This window comes from Sorex araneus, chromosome 3 (assembly GCF_027595985.1).
Source record: "Sorex araneus isolate mSorAra2 chromosome 3, mSorAra2.pri, whole genome shotgun sequence".
Lineage (NCBI taxonomy): Eukaryota > Metazoa > Chordata > Mammalia > Eulipotyphla > Soricidae > Sorex > Sorex araneus.
Window position 1 is genome coordinate 222839847 of NC_073304.1, and position 16305 is coordinate 222856151.

The 16305-nt window shown below is 50.8% G+C and overlaps 4 non-coding genes across 4 annotated transcripts; 3 read left to right on the top strand and 1 right to left on the bottom strand.

Moving 5' to 3' along the window:
• The first annotated feature begins 3409 nt into the window (after window positions 1–3409).
• On the top strand, window positions 3410–3600 carry LOC129403713 (U2 spliceosomal RNA). Its single transcript, XR_008629409.1, has one exon. It is a non-coding gene; the product is annotated as a U2 spliceosomal RNA (small nuclear RNA).
• Window positions 3601–4825: 1225 nt separating this feature from the next.
• LOC129403716 (U2 spliceosomal RNA) lies at window positions 4826–5016 on the top strand. Its single transcript, XR_008629412.1, has one exon. It is a non-coding gene; the product is annotated as a U2 spliceosomal RNA (small nuclear RNA).
• A 1504-nt stretch (window positions 5017–6520) lies between these two features.
• On the top strand, window positions 6521–6711 carry LOC129403714 (U2 spliceosomal RNA). Its single transcript, XR_008629410.1, has one exon. It is a non-coding gene; the product is annotated as a U2 spliceosomal RNA (small nuclear RNA).
• Window positions 6712–9132: 2421 nt separating this feature from the next.
• LOC129403715 (U2 spliceosomal RNA) lies at window positions 9133–9323 on the bottom strand. The gene has a single exon (XR_008629411.1). It is a non-coding gene; the product is annotated as a U2 spliceosomal RNA (small nuclear RNA).
• Window positions 9324–16305: the final 6982 nt, after the last annotated feature.

The following is a 16305-nucleotide window of genomic DNA, read 5'->3' on the forward strand; positions in this document are numbered from 1 at the left end:
GAGAGAGCACATGTCCAGGAGGTAATATTGTCTGGAGTCAATCAACTCCCAAGCCACAGGCTTGTCTTTTTAAAGTGTCTTCCTGTATCCATACAAAAAGTAATTGCTGTGAAATAACTAACCATGCAAAGGACAGTAAGGAGAAGAGAAAGACAATATTTACAAGTCAGAGTCTGATCAGGAGACAAAGGTAATTGACAGGTTCAGGGAGCGGCCAGGGAGGAAGGGCAACCAATGTTATCCTACTCATACCCGGCTGTGCTCAGAGCTTACTCCTGACTCTGCACTATGGATTACTTCTAGCAGGGCTCAGAAACCATAGGGGGTACCGGGGACAAAACCCAGGTCAACCATGAGCAAGGCAAGCGCCTACCTGCTCTACTTGCTCTACTCTCTTTCCAGCCCAGAGAACACCTTGTTCTTTTTTTTTTTTCCGGGAGGGGGAGGCACACCCAGCGATGGACAGGGGTTACTCCTGGTGGCGTTTGGGGGACCAAATGGGATGCTGTGGCAATCAAGCCCGGGTTGGCCAAGTGCAAGGCAAGCGCCTACCCGCTGTAATCCAGCCCGGAAAACACCTTGTTCTAAACGGAAAAACACCTGAGAACCAGGAGTGAGGGTTCCCCTCCCCACCCATGAGTGCGTGCTTTGCATGAAGGAGACTGGGTTCCAGACCTGAAACCACAAGGTCCCCCAGGCACCGAGCTGGGAGTTGCCCTCAAGCAACTTTGAGGTGCTGCCCCACCTCAAAGGAAAAATAAATAATAATAATAAAATGAAGGAGCCATCACCTACCTCCTAGAATAAATGAGGACAGAAAGGAGTGTGTGAAATGTCCTTTGGGTATTTTGCTCCCTGCCCAGAGGCCCTTCCAGGCACACCCTTCCCCAAACGAGCCGGGCTAGACAAGAGCAGCAACAGATGCTGCCTCCTGGTGGCACGTTTGTCAGCAACAGCTTCCTGTAGAAAAGTGGGCAAGCAGGGAGTTGGTGATTCAGGCGCTCCCGCCTCCCTCTAGGGCCTTGCCTGCATGTTAGGTTTGCAAACAGAAAATCCAGCCTCCCAAAAAGAAAAAAAAAAAAAAAAAAAAGGGGGCTGGAGCAATAGCACAGCGGATAGGGTAACACCTTGCACGCGGCCAACCCGAGTTCGATTCCCAGGATCCCATATGGTCCCCTGAGCACCGCCAGGGGTAGTTCCTGAGTGCAGAGCCAGGAGTAATACACCTCTTCGGAAAACGTCTCATTTCTGGGCTAAAGAGGGTACAGCAGTTCAGGCTCCGTACATGGCCTACCCGTGTGAACCCTTGGCACCACAGCAGGCCAGTGAGCACTGAAAGTGGTGACTTCTGAGCACAGAGTCAAACACAGTTCCTAAGGGGCCAGGAGACAGGACAGCGGGTAGGGCGTGTGCCTTGCTGACCCGGGTTCCATCCTTGGCATCCCATACGGTCCCCAGAGCGTGCCAGAATGCAGAGTAAGGAGTAAGCCCTGAGCAGAGAAGCCTTGAACACAGCCATGTGAGGCCGAAACACCAAAACATCAACAAGACCTGCTGGGGGTGGCCGCTACTGTCCCCACCCCCTTGCCACCCTCCTTCCAGTCAGGTTCCCACACCGGGCTGAGGGCTTCCTTGACACTTTCCTAGTGACCCAGGACAGGCTGAGCCCCAGGAGGCATCAGGGTGGGGAGGTGGGGAAGAGCCTGCAGCCCTGTGGCAGTGTCTGCAGGGATAGGGTCCACAAGGGGACAGACGTCAGCTGGCATCAGGGCTCTGCCGCTCAGGAGGGGCTTGGGCGAGGAAGAGTGAGCCGAGCTGATGCGCGACTCGAGACTCGGAGCATTTCCCGCAGCACATGGCGCAAAACAGAACCAAAAGGCACCTAGAGAAGAACTAGAAGAAGAGAGCTGGGGGAAAGAGACTCTCCAGCGGGGAAGGTGTGAGGGTTCCGGGACACTCTGCCTCAAAACTCAGAAGCCGGGGCCACAGTTCCAGCACAGAGGTGAAGGGGCTTATGTGGCAGAAGGCCTGTCATCGATCCATCCCCGGAGACGACAGAAACTGTTCTCGCAGTGGTGCCAGGGTGATCCCTAAACCGAGCCAAGAGCAGGCTAGTCACCTCTGGGAGAGAGAGAGAGAGAGAGAGAGAGAGAGAGAGAGAGAGAGAGAGAGAGAGAGAGAGAGAGAGAGAGGAGAGAACGAACTGGAGCTGCAGGAACTATGTGGTGTGACTAAACCCTTAACCACCAAACTCTATCTGTAGAGCTAAACAAAACAAACAAAATATGCAGCGAGCAGGTTATGCTTGGGAGAACAGCTAAGGCAGGTGCCAGACAGGGCAGCCCCCCCATCTCCAGGCGACTTAGCCCCACTGTTTGCAAGGACAGAGAACAGCTGAACACTTTGACTGGAGGCCTCGGTGCTCAGGGCAAAACGTTGCTGCACTGCTCGCACTGCTCTCAGCTCTGCACTCGGGGTCAGAGCCTCCCAGTCCCCCATCGGGACGGGGCCAGCGGCCTCCTCATTGCTTCCCCTGTGATTGAGTCGGACAGACCCACCCGGTCGATTCGAATCGCTCCACAACAATTACCAAGCAGCGGACACGAGCCACGTGTCCGGAGGCGCCCCAGGCGGGCGCCCGCTGGGATTATTCCTTCACTCCCGGGCATCCGCTTTCGAGCTGCTGGGGGTCCCGCCCCGCACGTGTCAGAAGATTTCTGTGCAGGGGAGAGGATGGACCCAAAGGAAAGGGCTGGGCTTGGGGAGAGTGGCAGGGTGGGAAGCCAAGCCCCCCAGGGCCCCGAATGTTCGAGAGTCCAGGGGGCAGAAGGGCCCTGAAGTGAAGGTTCGCGGCCCCGCAGCAGGAAGGCGGGTGAGGAAGAGGGGAAGGGAAAGGTCGTCCAGGCAGCGCGTCCTTCCGCGTGGCCGCGAGGGGCTCGGGGCCCTGCGCTGGCGGCCGGTCCTACCCGCCGCGTCCCGCCGGGGAGCCTCGGGGGACGCTCGACCAGCCGCCGTCGAGAGAGGCCCCTCTGGCTGCGCTGCCCACCCCCCGGATGCCGCCTTTTCCTCGGTGGGTGCCAAGGAGGGGCTCGGCCCCAGCCCCGCCTCGGCTCCGGGGACACAGAGGCGGTCCCGACAGCGAGTCCCCGCGCGACGGCCGCGCCCCCGGTGGCGGGAGGGGGCGGAGCATGTAAATTCGAAAGGGCCGGCGGGCCCCGAGCGGCGGGCGTGGGCCGGTTCGCGGTTCGAGCCGCGGGGGGCGGAGGCGCGCGCGGGTGGCGCGTGTCGGGTGAGTTGCTGGTCCGAGCGGGAGCAGCGCAGAGGCGGCCGCATGCGTGCGTGCTGGCGGCTCACCGTGAGCTGAAAATGGGCGCCGGGGGCAGGGCAGGGCCGCTGGGCAGCAGTCGGTATCGCTTCTCGGCCTTTTGGCTAAGATCAAGTGTAGTATCTGTTCTTATCAGTTTAATATCTGATACGTCCTCTATCCGAGGACAATATATTAAATGGATTTTTGGAATTAGGAGTTGGAATAGGAGCTTGCTCCGTCCACTCCACGCATCGACCTGGTATTGCAGTACTTCCAGGAACGGTGCACCCCCTTGGGGAGCTAGCTGGTAATTAAAAACAGAGTTCTGCGTTTTTCAGTCTTTTAGGCATAAATAAAGTTACATGCGTTGAGAACTATTTTTGTCTTCTTTATTGATAAGGGAGATATAATTTCCAGGCAGGGTCTAGAAGTATCTTGAGTCTTTGTTCTATGTTTCTGTAGTCTACTTTAAGGTAATAGCTACTAGTGATGGTGGCGTTATATATATCCCCATCCTCGCATCCAGTGTCATTATAACAGGTGGGAGGCTGGGGGCCTCCCAGGAGAGTCTGATAGCAACCCAGGTGCGGAGGAACAGAAAGACAGACCCCTAGGCCTACTCTTATCTCCTCGAATTGGGGGGAAAGCCTCCAGCAGCTCGCCGGACCCCAAACGCGTTGGAGGCCGTTTCAACCTTACCTCCACGAGACTCTCGGCTGTCCTGAGATCACATGGGAAACACCTAAACCTCCCGACCCAAGTGCCCAAGTGCGGTGCAGTTAGGAAGGAGACTGCGAGCAGACCGTCTGGTTCACCTCGTCATCCTGGCCACCATTTTCCCGGAACGCTGTCCCCTGACTCTGACACGTACAAACCAGGTAGAATCCCAACGAAGATTGCTCCCCGTCTTGAGTCCTTGGTTTGTGGGGCCGCAGCCTTGGGTGCGCAGGTCATCCGGGAGCAGAAGCGGTGTGGCTCCAAACCGCCGTGGACCTCATGTGTGACGAGCGTCTGGACCTGTCTCCGGCTCTTGTCCATGGGTGCTCACAGGCTTACTCCTGGCTCTGCGCTCAGGGGGTCACTTCGGTGACCCTAGGGGGTGCTGGAGAACGAACCCGGGTGTGCCAAGGGCGTGGCAAACGCTCTACCCTCCTTCCTGCCTTCCCGGAGTTCTGTTCTCTCTCGGTGGGTGCCAAGGAGCCCCAGCCTCGCCTCGGCTCCGGGGACACAGAGGCGGTCCCGACGGCGAGTCCCCGCGCGACGGCCGCGCCCCCGGCGGCGGGAAGGGGCGGAGCATGTAAATTCGAACGGGCCTGGCGGGAGGCGGGCGGCGGGCGTGGGCCGGTTCGCGGCTCGAGTCGCGGGGGGCGGAGGCGCGCGCGGGTGGCGCGTGTCGGGCGAGTCGCTGGTCCGTGGGGGAGCAGCGCGGAGGCGGCCGCATGCGTGCGTGCTGGCGGCCCACCGTGAGCTGAAAATGGGCGCCGGGGGCAGGGCAGAGCCGCTGGCGCTGCAGTCGGTATCGCTTCTCGGCCTTTTGGCTAAGATCAAGTGTAGTATCTGTTCTTATCAGTTTAATATCTGATACGTCCTCTATCCGAGGACAATATATTAAATGGATTTTTGGAACTAGGAGTTGGAATAGGAGCTTGCTCCATCCACTCCACGCATCGACCTGGTATTGCAGTACTTCCAGGAATGGTGCACCCCTTTAGGGGAGAAGTAGTATCCAAAAATAAGAATTTGAATTGTTATTTGTGGCAGGTTGTCTTTTAGTACTTCGGTGGCAGCTGAGGTTTTGTCGCACCTTTTTCTTGTAGGAAGCTGTAGGAGTTCTTCAAGCAGTATCATTGGGGAGTGAAGTTATAGCTGTTTTTTCTCCTGTTATGTAATTTTGTTTAAATTTTCCGGCGACTTTGTATTTTTACTTGGGTTCTTTAAGGCTCTTGGTACTCTTTTTCTCATCAATTTGGCCCCAGTCCAGCTCTCGGCCACCTTGCTCGTTCCCGCCTTCTTCGTCACGGTCCGGGTCGTGCGAGACACCACGGAGTCGCTCGGGAAGCAGGTCTTGAGGTGGGGCCCCACGCTCGGCTCACTCATTCCCCGCCCTGATCCCTGCTTCTCTCTGGAGCCTTTGGCAACAGGCTTTAGAGGGTGGAGGAGTGTGTGTGGAGGTTTCAGGTCCTCAGTTCTCCCGCCTCCTCCTCACCGCGGGAATGAGGTCTGACCTACGTGTGGAGTCCGGCCCCCGCACGATTAAGTTGGAACCCGGACCGGGGGAGGCCGCGGGGAAGCCCCGGACCTGGGCCGCGTCCTCCCAGGTGAAGGCGGCGGTTTGCGAGAGGGGCGGGCTCGACGGGCTGGAGCGGAGGCTTTGCCTGAGGGAGGCCGGGGTAGCGCAGAGTCTCGCAGAGCGCGAACGCCTTCGCTCGTCACAGCGGCCCCGCATCTCCCTGCTCCCCTCCGGAAACACACCAATGGCTCCATGGGAGTTCAGGCATTCGGCCTGCGACCGCGGGGCACGTCACCCCGGAAAGGGTCCTCCCGAGAAGGACGACAGCGGGCGCGCGGTGCCTCCCGCTCGCCTGGAATACGGAGGGGGCGCAGATCGGGTCGGAGCGCCCTCTCGGGGCTGGGGGTCCCTCCCGACTGTGTGGTGGGCGCCCGGGGCCATCCGCAGGCTGGAGGCGCGCCGCCACGGAGGAGTCTCGGAGAGTCCGGGGCTCCCGGTGTGTGTGTGGGGGGGGGGCAGCGTGTCAGTGTGACCCGACCCCGAGTCTGTGGAGGGCTCCGAGGTCCGCTCCCCCGCTCCCCCCGGCAGTCCCGGGACGCCATTTGCCCGCCCAGCCAGCCTCGGATCTCTGCGCGGGACTCGTCCTGGTGACCGCGGCCCACCGGTTTGGGCTTCCGGCTAGCCGGGTCCGTCTCGGGATTGGAGCCGCTGGCGGTGGCCCCGCCTCCCGGGGCGGGCAAATACCGGAGTATGCAGATTAGAATTAGACTTGAAGCCTGGGCAACTGGGGAAGAAACCGGGGCGCGAGACTTTTCACTCTCAGTGTAGACGACCGAAAAATCTAGAGGCGAGGCTAAGTAGCATCCAGCGTCCTTTCAAAGGACGGCAAAGAAGCGGACAGGGTGATGGTGTCTGAGATTTGTCACCATAACTTTAAGATGGGTGACCGAGGAGGATACCGGCGAAGGGGTTGTTAAACAAGTATCGCTTCTCGGCCTTTTGGCTAAGATCAAGTGTAGTATCTGTTCTTATCAGTTTAATATCTGATACGTCCTCTATCCGAGGACAATATATTAAATGGATTTTTGGAATTAGGAGTTGGAATAGGAGCTTGCTCCGTCCACTCCACGCATCGACCTGGTATTGCAGTACTTCCAGGAACGGTGCACCCCCTTGGGGGAATAAACGTGTAATAAGAAAAGGATTGTGTATGTCTTTCTTTTGTCTATTTGCTTGTTACTTTGAGTTTTTTTTTTTCAGTATTGATTCTTTTTCTGTGGAGGATCTGTACTCGTTTGTGCGATGTTCTTCCATGCTGTTTTGTTCCAGGCTTTTGATTTTGCACTACTTTGCTTGTGTCGTGGCTGTCAGGTCCTTCTTATTAAAGTTAGTTTTGATATTATTTCATTGATCTTTCAGGGAGCAACCTACATCTACTAACAGCGTTTTTAGTTTTGCAGATATATTTTTTCTTCTTTATCAGCTATTGTACCGCAGCAATGTGAGAACATCCTGAATTCAATTAGTGTTTTGGTACAAGGGGACCGTCCTGATTTTCGGAGCCTCTTTCGTGGTTTTTGATGTTTTGGTTACACCTGCTTTGCTGTTCACGCATCAGGCGGGGGCACCTCAAACGACCAATCCTGGCCTTGTTCCCGTCCACCCCTGCTGTGTATTAGTTCATATAGCGGCAGCAGGCCCTCAGGTTCTGTGACATGCAGCCAAGAGTGACATCAAAAGACCAAGAGATAGGAAAGGAATGCAGGGAAGCTCTGGGACTATATGTCGGAGGGGCTCTGGGGACCTCAGACTAAGCGTCAGGTCCGAGGACCCACCGCAGGTGAACGGGTTTCCTGAAGGAGGGAGGCCACGGGAATATGAGTTAGAAATACGAGAAAAACTCCATGTTGGGAGGGGACGTTTGTGAGGCCTGATTTCCCATCACAGGGCTTAATTTATTGTTTTAAATCAACAATCCTCGGGATAAACAGGGGAGTTATCTCCTCTGGCAGCTATCATATATGTGATCTGTGGAGATATAAGCGTATTTTTTCCTTCGGATTAGAAATTCTCTTGCGACCCCATTCATGCTCTGTCTTGACCCAGATGAGTAGGTCAGATTCAAAATGATGATCTCCTGTTGTGTAACCTTTTCTTGATGGCAAATTTTAAAATATTAATCGGGGCTGGAGCGATAGGGCTAGAGCGGGTAGGGTGTTTGCTTTGCACCCAGCCCACCCGGATTCCATCCTAGGCATTATGCCATATGGTCCCCCGAGCACCGCCAGGAATGATGCCTGAGTGCAGACCCTTGAACATCGCTGAGTGTCATAACCAAAAAGTAAAACAAAAATAATAAAATTATGTGCATTCATCTCAGATACATTGCATCAACTGATATGAGAAGTTTCACTCGTAGAAACTTTCTTCCCAACGATCAATGTGTGGAGCCAATTCAGGTGCATCCTCGTCACGGCACGTAGGACGTATGTGGTACAGAGGGCCAAGAGAAACAAACCCTAGGCTAAATGTCAAGGAAGTGCTTCAGGGGCTGGAGTTACAGCAGTTACAGCTGGAGGGAGACAGCCGCATGCAAGGCTGACCCCCAAGTTCAATTCCCAGCATCCTACGTGTGGTCCCCTGAGCACCCTGCCAGGCAAGGCCAGGAGTAACGCCTGTGTGTCCCGAGGTCTGATCCAAAAAGGAAAAAAAAAGTGCTTCATGAGTTCTTGAGAAAAGTGGGGTATCTATCATCCACCCAGATACGGGTGTTAATATAATCCTTTGGAGTTGGTTACCCCCAAGCAATTTTTTTTTCAGGATTCTTATTCCAAATACCTATCTTTACCCCTATGGCAAATCTTTTAAATTTTGTTTTCCGAATTTATCTTGCCATGAATTTCAGTTCTTGCTTTTATTCTCCCCCCCTCATTTCTGTACTGCTGTCTGGTTTGCTAGCTCCTACCTCTCCTGCAACACTTTCAGGACACTCGGTTTTTTTTCACTTTCTACCCCGCCTCCCTGGCTGCCATTTAGTGGAATGGGAGGTACATAGATAGCCCAGCACATTAACAGAAGAAATACATTTGAATTTTTTCTTAAAATTATTTTTTTTCTGGGTTAAACCCCACAATGCACAGGATGCACCCCCTGGTGGTGCTCAGGGGACATCTGAGATGCTGGAAATTGAACCTAGCTAGAAGGCGAACGCATATCCACTGTGCCATGTTTTGTGTTTTTCCGTTACATATATATTTTTTTGTTTTGTCTTTGGGTCACACCCGGCGATGCACAGCGGTTACTCCTGGCTCTTCAACTCAGGAATCAGCCCTGGCGGTGCTCAGGGAACCATATGGGATGCTGGGTCTGGCTATCGCTCCACCGCTATATATTTTTTTTAAGACAGAAAAGCTATTAAAGGTTGTGCATAAAATTATATTTCCGTATAGCAAGGATAAGACGATTATGCGACTTCACTTCTGTTGCTAGTTCTGTGCCTGAAACAACTGAAAAGACCTCCCGTATGAAAATGCGGTTGTCTTATTGTGCCCCTCAAACAATTCAATCTTTCTTTTTATACCATATTGTTCCCCTAGGGGGGTGCACCGTTCCTGGAAGTACTGCAATACCAGGTCGATGCGTGGAGTGGACGGAGCAAGCTCCTATTCCAACTCCTAGTTCCAAAAATCCATTTAATATATTGTCCTCGGATAGAGGACGTATCAGATATTAAACTGATAAGAACAGATACTACACTTGATCTTAGCCAAAAGGCCGAGAAGCGATAAAAGGGAGCACTCGTTCGCTCCTACAGCTTCACACACTCCCGTCTTTTACTTTACGGTCAGAATATTTACGCTCAACCAGGCGCCCACTATCTTCTTAAACTGGACAACGTATGAACGCCACATCTTTAGCACATACAGTGTTGACAAGATGTTTACTTAATGGGAATTTTTCAGCTTTTTACTTTTGGGCTCCCAGAGCTCCACGCGAAATGACGTACTTTAAATTTGCATGTCCCGCCCACCATACGCACTTTCCGGCTCTTTCCAACCCTTGACTCAGTAGGGAAAACGTGCGTTCGCTGCTCGCGAGAACGCGTCTTCTGCGGCTCTTGAAATTAGCCGAAAAAAATCTAGATTTCTCTTCCTCGCCCCCTTTTTCTTTCTTTCAGGCACGCAGCCGCTGCTACGTTGAAGAATTCTTCCACGGAACACTCATCAACTCACTGGATTTGGCCGAATCTGTGTACGCGGTAGGACCACTTGGCGGGGCCACACCTCGTCGTAAAGATAAGTCATTTAGGACAGCGGGTGAGGCACTTGCCTTGCACGTGCCCGCCCCGGGTCAGATCTTCGGCGTCATATATGCTATCATGTAAAAGTTAAATAAAAACTAAAGAGCTTCTTTTGTGTCTGAAGCATGTGTTTGTTTCTGTATGGATTGTTGTCCGGTGCAGAGAGGGAAAGGGACTGTTGGCGCGGGACATGACAGACTCCGTAACGGACTCCGTTTTTATAGCCCCTGCTTCATACATCTCTTTTAGCAATCCCCGCTGTTTTTTCTAATGGTTTGTTTCTCTCTACATTCTGGCTTTCCCAGGATTCTGCTCCTTCCCCACCCCCTACCATCTGCAAAAGGAGGACATCTGGGCTGACAACTCGGCCTTGGTACTCAGAATTCTGCTTCTTCCGCGCCCCCCCCCCCGCCCCCCATCTGCAGGAGGGAGAATGTCCAGGCTGATAACTCGGCCTGGGTTCCCAGAATCTTGTTATCTAACCATCAGGAAGGGAGCAGGGGAGGCGGGAACAACTACCAGAATGGCATGGGAAACAGGATAAGACTATTTGTAACTATTAATTTTTACTTATGTTTCTCATTGTACCTGTAAGCATGGACTATGACGCACGCATTGACTATAAAACTTGCAGCTTTTCCCTTGTTAGGGGTCTTGCTCTGGCCTGCCTGCCTAAGAGCTAGCTGGCTTGAATAAACTCCATTGTGCTTTGCACAAGCGGGGACTCTGACCCAGGCTGTTTTCACTGGGGGGGAGGGGCGCCCCAGAGGGGGCTGGGGGAGAACCCTCCCTGCCTCAAGGGACCCAGCCCCAGCATCTGACCTCCACTACCCAACCACTGCTGCCAAGCTCCAGGCCGCTTTCCAGACTGCTCAGCCGAGAAGCACATTTTTGATAACTACAACACCATATTCCATATTTGATGGCACTGACAGTAAGCAACAAGTCATAAATTATATGTGTGTATATATATATATATATATATTTGGGAAAGACGAATAAGGAGAGGCTGATAAATCTCAGGGCGGGGAGGAATAGAGATGTTACTGGTGCATGCTCTAGTAAATTGATGAACAACGGGATGACACTGACAGAGACATTATGCTTTGCATTACTGTCTGGGCTCTTTGTGTGGTTCAAAAGAGGGAGTATCGGTCTCGAATCCTAACAGGATGAAGAAAGTGAAGGAAATAGAAGTTTATTGGGCTGTACTCCCAGGCGGAACTCCATGAATCTTAGATGAGGGGTAGATTGTGTGTGTGGGGGGCCTTTTAAGATGTCTTGGGCAGGAAAAGGGTGAGAAGGGAAGACCAGTGGAACCCATGCGCTTGATCTGGCGTGTTACCTGTAGGGGATGGATGTGAGGAAGCATGCTGGTGGCTTTCTGTCGCCAGGTGGGCTGAAAAATCCTCTTCCGCACTGAGAGTAGTGACTGATTCTGGGAATGTTAGTATTTCATTTGCTGGCCTCCTTCAGTAAGCCTCACACTTATGACACGAGGTGTTTGTAAATTATAAAATTGTATATAAAACTTTTATCCTAGTTTAAGGATCAGAGTTGATTCAGCCATCTAAACAGGAAGTTGATCTATTGATCTACTCTTTCACGATTTTTTTTTTCTTTTTGGGTCACACCCAGCGTTGCACAGGGGTTTACTCCTGGCTCATGCACTCAGGATTACTCCTAGTGGTGCTGGGGGGACCATATGGGATGCTCAGAATCAAACCCTGGTCTGCATGCAAGGCAGACACCCACTCACTGTGCTATCGCTCCAGCCCTCTTTCACGATTCTTGACTAGTGCAAAAGATAGTTATTTGCCATCTAACTTTGTTAGATGGCAAATATAAATAAACAAAAATTTAACACATAGGAATATTTGATCACTGAAACTGTAACTCAACTTCTAGAATTGCTCAGAAAAGAGCATGTTAGCACTTATACTAGTAGTTTCAGAGAATAAAGTTCCATTTGTCACTCCCCCTGGAAAGAGCTCCCAGCCCCAGAAGATTTTCTGTCTGCTAAAGGAGTTGGTTTCTGATAACAGACTGAAGAAAAAAAAAGCTGTTTTAAAACTTAGCTTGTAGGATAACATAGCCACAAGGAGCTTAAGTTTATCCGGGTCAAACCCATCAAGGTGCTCCCGAGTCACTCCCATTCCTTTGTTTATCTGTAACTACTTCTCTACAGCTCTCTTCCCCAAACAGTTAATCAGCTTTTTTCCCCCCTAATCAGACTCTGTTAATTTGTAAGGTCAGATCTTTCTAGGACACTGAACTTACATTGTAATTAATATTGCCTTTCTCCTCTCCTTGTGTCTTTTGAATAGTTTACTTTAATGCAATGTCCTTTTTGTATAGACACAAGAAGACAATATGCTTTTGTAACTTGGGATTTAATTGGCTTCAAATATTACTCATTCCTGGGCATTTCTCGACTTAAGCCTCAGTTGCCCTCAGTTCCTAGCACCCCAAAAGCAGGGTCACCCAGGGCAAGTGGTGAGTTATGTGCTACCCTGGCATCGAGATGGGCTTGGTCAAAGTGCCTAATCTTAACTATAAATTAAGAGATTGATCATGGACAAATGCTGTCATTATCCAAAAGTAATGACGAGACTAGGACTCTGCTAGGGATAGGAGACTAGTCTGGCCTGAGCACTGTAGCCTGAGATCCAGATGGCCCCAGGAGAGCAATTCTATAAGCTTAATGCATCTCTTGCTGTGTCCATACAAAAGGATTAATATTATGAATGCTTATATGTTTGCTGGAAGGGGAGAGAGAGGAGAAACACACTCATGGGACTCCACCCTTGCATGGATCCTCCTGCTGAAAGAGAATCAGTCCTAGGAGAAGCATCCCCTGAGGGAAAGAACTTTAACTCTATTGATTATGACTACACCTATGTTTAAGCCCCAGCCCCCTCATGCTGGGGGGGATTTAACTAGGCTAGGAGTGGGGCCGGGGCGAGGTTGAGAGCCGGGAGAGAAGCAGAGAGACAGGAGTGAATGGAATAAATGGCAATTTATCAAACAACCGGCTTGGCCCTTGTTTCCTACTCCTTCTGCCCCATGGTCCAGGCCGCTCGGGCTGGATGAGCAGCCTGGTACCAAGCCCCCTGAACACCCAGGGGCGACCGACGGGGCTCTCCCAGCCAGTTGCCCCCTGCCAGAAGTGTTTTACATTAGCTGAAGCTACAATAGAGCTGCTTTGTCAAAAAAATGTGGTAAACTAGTCAGCTTTTTTCAGATTATATTTTCTACCCACTACAATAAAACAAAACACATGCAGTTATTTGGTTTTTTGTGGTTTTTTTTTTTTGCTTTTTGGGTCACACCCAGCGATGCTCAGGGGTTACTCCTGGCTTTGCACTCAGGAATTACTCCTGGCGGTGCTTGGGGGACCATATGGGGTGCCGAGGATCGAACCTGGGTCAGCCGCGTGCAAGGCAAACGCCCTACCTGCTGTGCTATCGCTCCAGCCCCAATGCATGCAGTTATTAAGGTAACTTTTTCTTGAGAGTTTTGTCACCAGGAATGAAACCTGATACTGACCTTAAGAGAGCTTTATCCAGAAGTGTGAATTCTTTGTGTGTTTCATGGCAATTTAGGTGTGTTACCCTGTGTTCTGTATTTTTCCTAGAAACCAGTGTCTTAAAGACAAGTATGTTCTGGTTAATTCATAACGAAGTCGGTGGGCCCCACGGGTGACTTACGTGAAGCAGGGAGGAGAAAGACGGTCACTTTCTCCCCAACTGCCTCTTATCACCTGGGACCCAGGGTTACTGGGTTTTTGTCCCACTCGTGGAAAAGAATTTCAGGAGTAGACAAGCAGTGAAGTAACAGATTTTATTTAGAGGGTGTTGAGGGAAGGAGGAAGGGATAAGCGGAAAAGAAAAAACAGTAGGAGTAACGTGCTCAAGAGAGAACTCAGGCTTCTCCGAGGATGGAGAGAGCCTTGAATGGGCTATTGGGCTGGCTTTTTTTTTTTCTTTTTGGGTCACACCTGGCAGTGCACAGGGGTTATTCCTGGCTCTGCACTCAGGAATCACCCCTGGCGATGCTCAGAGGACCATATGGAATGCTGGGAATCGAACCCAGGTCAGCCTTGTGCAAGGCAAATGTCCTACCCGCTGTGCTATTGTTCCAGCCCCCTATTGGGCTGGCTTTTATAGGTTCTTTGCAGCTCCTCTCTGATCGGATCTGAATATTCTGGAGTCTCCTTGGAGCTGGGTCACTGAAGTTAATCAGATTAAGGGAGAGGTTGAGGGAATTCGAGGAACTTCTTGGGGAGGGGTCCAACCTTCTCTGGGTCTGCTGAAGGTCTTATCAGGTCTGTTTTCTGTACCCACAGGGTGGGTCAGTCTCAGGATTCTCCTTCCCAGAGACTTTGTTAATCTAAGTTTCATTGCCAAGGGCCTTTCCCTATCTACCTGCCTACATCAATAATGTGGAGCAAACCTCCTGCCAAATGTAGTATGGCATAAAGCCTTTTGGAATTTCATTTCTATAGAAATGAAACTGCTTTATTCAGAGAGATCTTCAGCAGAACTTTAATAGTAATAAGTGCTGCAGAGCACAATTTTGTCAACCTAAATGAGACAATGATTAGCAACTTTCTTCCTAATTTCTTGGGAACTCAAGCTCTACAAAATAGTGAAATAAGGAAGTAAAATCTGTCATACTTTTATAGAAAAACCCTGGTCAAACTGAATTTTTTTGGGGGGTTCCCCTTTACTTGAATCACCATATTAACTAAATTGTTCTAAGGAGATCTTTGAATATACATGCTACAGGGCTGACCTAATGCTTATCTGGTGAGATCTGTGGAAGAAGATATTAGACAAATGGTTCAGATTCATGTTACAGTGCTCTTAGGTAATTGGAAAGTTAAAAGTTACATGAAATCGGGGCTGGAGTGATAGCACAGCCGGTAAGGTGTTTTCCTTGCACGAGGCCAACCCAGATCCGATTCCCAGCATCCCATATGGTCCCCTGAGCACTGCCAGGAGTAATTCCTGAGTGCAGAGACAGGAGTAACCCCTGTGCATCACTGGGTGTGACCCAAAAAGCAAAAAAAAAAAAAAAAAGTTACAGAAAATCAAGGTTCTCAACACGGGACTCAATGAATTAAAAATATTATAAATCACAAAGTGATATTGTGTGTTCACACAGTAAATCATGGGGCCAGCTGCTGTGGTGACGCTTATGTGCATTGGGTGGCCCAGAGTGGCCTCTGCACCATCTCCACCTCCCCAGGGCTCCACAACAGAGAGAGAGACAGGGAGATAGGCAGCACAGTCTGATGGTGCAAATGGCCTGTTTAATGTAGCTCTGCTAGCATACTTATAGAACATCTGAAATAGGGTTGAGGTAAGGACATAGGTGTGTCTGGTCATTTACATAGATAAACATTTGGCAGGAAACTCCCTTGGGGAGATCAACTCAAGACAACACTGTGTTATTTGAGTTGATAAAACATTGCTTTTATCTTTCTCTCTAGTTGTATAAGTTATCAATTCTTATAGGTGCAGGTGTTGGACCTGGCACAGACACTCCATGATAGGGTCCTGCTCTGCCAGCTGCTCAACGACCTCAGGGCGCACCTCAAGGGGATCAACCTGAGGCCACAAATGTCCCAGGTGCTGCCCAGAGACACAGGCAGGTGCGTGTTTGTCAGTGTGCAGATTAGAACATGCCAGTTGACCCAGTCGGTAGACTGGGAACACCTGTAAAGGCAATTAGAGGCCTCCCCAAAAGCCTCCATGACTCTTGGAGAGGCCGGCAAGCTACCAGGAGTATCCCTTCCGCACAGCAGAGCCTGGCAAGCTACTCGTGGCGTACTTGATACAACCAAAACAGTAACAACGACGGTCCTTATTCTCCTGATCCTGAAAGAGCCTGCAATATGCCACCAGGCTACACTAGCACGTGACAGGGATGAGTGGAGACATTACTGGCACCCACTTGAGCAAATCAATGAACAATGGGATGAGAATGATACAGTAATCAATATGTGCCGTTGTTTGGATAAACACAGTAAGAGACAAAGTCCCAACACTTAGTTCTCTGGGCTAAGAGCAAACAAGGCTTTTGACACTTAGTTCTCTGGGCTTTAAGAGCAAGCAAGTGTGTGCTCTTTTTACTGTAAATCCCAGACTAAGTCCTCAGGCCAGTTCAGCATGTTCTTCTGCATGGGGGTCCTGTCTCTTAAGTTGTAACAGCTTGCATCAAGACCATGCATTTATAAATAAGTAAATCTGTAACTGTACCCTCACAGTGATTCACTAATAATAATAATAATAATAATTTTATTTTATTATTTATTTATTTATTTATTTTTGCTTTTTGGGTCACACCCAGCGATGCTCAGGGGTTACTCCTGGCTTTGCACTCAGGAATTGCTCCTGGCAGTGCTTGGGGGACAATATGGGATGCCGGGGATCGAATCCGGGTTGGCCGCGTGCAAGGCAA